Raw genomic sequence first — 5,637 nt, 5'->3', positions numbered from 1 at the left:
TGAAATTTCTGTTATGCTCTACACCTTGGTAGTAATAAAAGATGAAAGAACAGCATTAAAATTATTATTTCCTCAGCAACAGCATTTAAGTAGTAGGGGCTTAATTTCTACGCCCGGTCTATCTTCAGTATTCCAAGTCAAGCAATGAAGAAAGTTTGGAAGTAGAATTTTCTAAATGAAAGGAAAGTCGAAGGAAAGTCTTCAGGCCAATAAAATGAGACAACAACAATACATATAAACATTAACTTTTTTTAATATATATATATATATATATATATATATATATATATATATATATATATATATATATATATATATATATATAGGTTTGCTAACGAGTGTACGTTGTTTTTTCAATTGGTATATTTTAACAATGTGTATCGGGTTTTAATAGACAAAAGTATCATTTTATATCATGAATTCTAAGTTTTAAAGTTAAAGATATTTTAATAATTTTCATTTTAAAAACTAAAAAAATCCTCAAATCCTTATTCATCTCTCTCCTTCCTCTCATTCCTCTCAATCTTTTTTTCATTCATCTCTCACTTCAACCTTTTAAAATCATATATTTAAAACAAACATTGTTTATTAACAGCCACTAATAGACCGTATTTTTTAAGATAAGCTTTGTTTATTGTCTATTAATATACAACACTCACATAGACACCATCGAAAAAACACTATCTATTAGAGAGAAAAAAAACGCTGCTTATGTACAATTTTATAGTAATGATTTGATCTTTGCAAAGCATATTATGTTGAAGATCATTAATTAATATAGGAAGGTGAAACAAGGAAGTTTATTTAAACAGAATGCAACAGTACAATCAGAGAGAATTTTGGTTTATAGTAGGGACAATAATGCAGCAATTACAGAATAAAAAAAAAAACGTATAGCATCTTCCAATCAGAATTTCCCAATGTGTATGGTTCGACCAGAATCATGACTCCTTCACCGAACAAAGTCCTTTAGTAATATACTCTCCTTACGTGTTCTCACCCTGTTACACGTGTCATTTCTCATGTTCCTTCTTCCACGTGTCCCTTTCTAGCATTTACATTTCCCTCCACATTTCCTTCACTCGTTACAATACCCTTCCCTTTATAAGCAACCTTGTCCTCAAGGTTGAAGTGAGGATAAACCTGTTGAAATTCTTGAAGATCTTGCCAAGTAGCTTCCTCAGGTGCAGTAGATTGCCATTGAACCAACACCTGGTGTATGTCAGTGGAGTTACGGTGTATGACTCTTGTATCCAGCACCTTCTTTGGACTTATGACAGGTCCAAACTCATTAGTAGTCAAAGGTAGTGGTAAGTATGGTTGAGACTGATTACCCACAAACTTTTTAAGCAAGGAAATGTGAAAAACAGGGTGAATTCTAGCTGTCGGTGGCAGTTGTAATTTGTAAGCTACTGTTCCAATCTTCTCCACGACTTCAAATGGACCAAAGAATATCATGCTTAGTTTTTTATTCTTTCTAAGAGCCACAAAATTCTGTCTATACGGCTGCAGTTTCACTAAGGCAAGATCACCAAGTTGCAGTTGTAGGTCTCGTCGTTTCTTATCAGCTTGAATTTTCGTATAATTTTGAGCTCGTATTAAATTGTATTTTAGCTGTTGCAGCAGTTTGTCTCTATTGCTGAGGGACTCTTGAATCGAAGGAGGATCTTTGGTGTTAATTTCATAAGGAATAACCCCAGGAGGTTCTCGACCAAAAACAACTTTAAAGGGAGTCATTTTGATACTGTGATGGTAAGAAGAATTATACCAATATTGAGCCCAGGGAAGCATAGAATACCAGAGCTTTGGGTTCTCAAAAACATAGCAGCGCAAATACATCTCCAATGTCTTGTTAAGGATCTCAGTTTGGCCATCACTTTGAGGGTGATAAGTCGAGCTCATTGCCAACGTAGTACCTTGAGCTTTGAATAAATGCTGCCAAAAAGAACTGATGAAAATCCTATCTCTATCCGAGACAATGGTTCTAGGAAAGCCATGAATCTTTGCCACATTATTAATAAAAGCTTCTGCCACCGTCTTACTGTTATAATCAGTTTTCAAGGGAATGAAATGCCTAAACTTGGAAAGTCTATCAATTACCACCATAATTGTAGAAAACCCGTGTGAAGGGGGTAGATTTGTAATGAAATCCATAACTATGTCCTCCCAAATTTGTTGAGGTATTGGCAATGGTTGGAGTAGCCCAGAGGACAAAGCTTGATCCACTTTAGCTTGTTGGCAAATACTGCACTTTCTTATATATTGCTTGATATCTTCCTGCATCTTGGGCCAATAAAACTGGTTGCAAATTCGGGCTATAGTCTTAGTAGTGCCTGCATGACCACCCACTTTAGAATCATGAAACTCTTGCAGAATTTGATTCCTTAATTGTATGTCTGCTGGTTCATTAATCTTCCCCTTTTGAAAACTATGCCATCTTTAACTACAAACTTATGAGCAGGTAAAATGCCTTGAGTATGTTGCAGCAACATCTTGTTCAATTCTGCATCTGCTATGGTCATCTGAGCAATTTGTTCCAGCCATTTAAAATTAGACTCAGACCAAGCCATCAAACAACTTCTAGATAAAGCATCAGCGGGGATGTTCTCCTTTCCAAGCTTATATTGGATAGTAAAATCATAACCTAAAAACTTAGGAAGCCATTGTTGCTGCTCAGGAGTTTGTAGTTGCTGCTCAAGTAATTCTTTCAAACTCTTCTGATCTGTTTTAATGACAAACTTATGGCCCAACAAGTAATGTCTAAACTTAGCCAAAGCCTCTGTGATGGCATAAAATTCTCTGATATAAACCGATTGTCTCTGCATGCGAGTAGAGAGTTTCTTGGAAAAATAAGCAACTGGATGATGAGATTGGCTAAGAACAGCTCCAATGCCCGACCCCGAAGCATCAGTTTCCAAAACAAATGGTTCGTTGAAATTTGGAATGACCAGCACAGGAGCAGAGGTCAAAGCATCCTTCAACTTGTCAAAGGCTAGAGATGCAGTATGATTCCACTAGAAGGATTCCTTTTTTAGCAAATCTGTTAAAGGTGCAGCAATTGAAGCATAACCCTTCACAAATATCCTATAGTAACCCGTGAGGCCTAAAAATCCTCTCAGCTGTTTAACTGTTGTAGGTAGCGGCCACTGTTTTACAGCCTCCAATTTAGAAGTTTCCATAGCCACACCTGTGCCGGATAAAGTATGCCCCAAATAATCAATCTCTCTCACCCCAAATGAGCATTTTGATAGTCTGGCGTATAATTGTTGCTGCTGAAGTGTTTTCAGTACTACTTCCAAATGATATAAATGATCTTCCCATGAACCACTAAAGACCAAAATGTCATAAAAAAAAACTAATACAAATTTCCGCAGATAAGCTTTGAAAATCTCATTCATTAGACTCTGAAAGGAAGCCAGAGCATTAGTTAACCCAAATGGCATTACAAGCCATTCATAATGTCCATGGTGAGTTCTGAAAGCAGTTTTATAGCTATCTGCGGGATTCAACAAGATTTGGTGATAACCAGATCTTAAGTCTAGCTTGGAAAAGAAAATTGCTCCAAATAACTCATCAATAAGTTCATCCACCGTGGGAATGGGAAAATTGTCTTTTATTGTAATTGCATTCAGAGCACGATAATCAGTACAAACTCTCCATGATCCATCTTTCTTCTTGACTAGAATGATTGGAGAAGAAAATGGACTTTTGCTTGGTTGAATTATGTCGTCCTCAAGCATGCCTTGCACCAATTTTTCAATCTCAGCTTTTTGACTATGTGGGTACCTGTATGGTTTAACCTTGACAGGTTGAAACCCTTCCATCAAAGGAATAGAATGATCCTGGAATCGAGGAGGTGGCAGTGATGTAGGGACATTAAAAACTGAACTATAATTGCGTAAAAGTAATGCCAAATCTGGTGGAACATCCGTAGGAAGTGCACACATTGGGCTGTCTTCGAGCAATTGCATACTGAAAATCTCTGCAATAGAATCAGTATTCACCATTCTTCTAATGTGATGTAAATGTGCCTGTGTAGGGGAAAAATCACGAGTGCCTTGTAAAGTTATAAATTTCCCCTCATGTAAAAACTTCAATTGTAATGCATCATAATCCGCAATATGAGATCCTATAGTTTTTAACCAATTGGCTCCCAAAATCAAATCAGCACCAGAAATAGGTAGCAAAAACACAGGGAATTCAAATCTAGCCCCTTGAACTTGAATATTCAGAGCTTTAATAACTCCTTCAGCTTGCATATAACTGCCATTGCCCACCATAACTTTAAACAAAGGAGCTGGTTCGATATCCAATTTAAGAAACTTAGCAATCCGTGGCTATAAAAAATTATCAGAACTGCCTCCATCTACTAAAACCGTGACTGGCAAGGTATTAATGTGAGCAACAAAGCGAATGGTACCAACTCCAGAACCGCCCTTCATAGCATTTAAAGATAGGTGATGGTTATCTTCTAATCCATCTTCACTAATTTTATGAATGACAGATTGTATATTTTCAGTCTCATTATCATGATCAAAATCCTCCTCTTCCACTTGTAACATCAAGAATTGTCGATTAGCACACTTATGATTGAAAGTAAATTTTTCATCACAGAAATAACATAATCCTTTGTCTCGCCGCAATTGCATCTCTGCAGGTGTAATTTTTTTGACAGTGGAGTTGCGTATTGGTGGACTAGTGGGTGTGGGAAGCAGCGGAGGCAACATCTGTTTCACAGTATTCTTTGCAGCATTAAGATTTGCACTGGTAGAAGACAAAGGAGAATACCGATGAGTATATGTGGTAGAACGTTGGGGCAAAACAGGAGCATACTTTTCTTCATACAATTTGGCCAAGGACACCGCGCGCAGAAGATTAGTAGGACGTTGAGCCACTACATCTCTTTTAATATCCCGATTTAACCCACTTAAGAAACAATTTAACACCGCACCATCCGTAAGACCCTCAGATCTATTAGCTAGAGCCATGAATTTGAGGTAGTATTCTGAAACTGCACCGGACTGATACAGTTTGAATGATTCTGCAGTGGGTGAATCAAATGGAGATGGTCCGAAATGGCTCTCCAAAGCTCTCGTCAAATCAGACCATGTGCGAACTACCGCCATACGGTGTAACATTTGAAAGCAAGGAATCACATCCTTCTCAAAATGAATAGAAGCAATCTCGACTCTCTCTTGATCAGGAGTATGATGATAATTAAAAAACTGCTCAGCTTTGAATATCCATTCTAACACTGGGGTGGTGCCATCAAAGTGAGGAAAACCCAAGGATATGTTACGTACCAACACTGCGGAAGTAGCGGGAGTCACCAGCAAGGACGAACCAGTTGAGTTCGAAGCATCAATGTGTCGATTGTCACCATGCGTTAACGAATCAAACAATTTCTGCATCTGATCTAGACGGTCGTTGTTTGCTGTTTGAAATTGAAGAAGCAAATCGCGATTGGCTTTATCCCGATCTGGTTGTTTCTCGATCCAATTCAAAATAGAAGTGAGCTGGGTTTGCATATCTTTCATCCTCGTATTCTCAGCCATTGACGTCAATGAAAGCACCAATGAAACAGGGAAGTTTATTTAAACAAAATGCAACAGTACAATCAGAGAGAATTTTGGTTTA

This window comes from Vigna radiata, chromosome 1 (genome assembly GCF_000741045.1).
Source record: "Vigna radiata var. radiata cultivar VC1973A chromosome 1, Vradiata_ver6, whole genome shotgun sequence".
Taxonomy (NCBI): Eukaryota; Viridiplantae; Streptophyta; class Magnoliopsida; order Fabales; family Fabaceae; genus Vigna; species Vigna radiata.
This window is presented reverse-complemented; position numbering follows the sequence as displayed.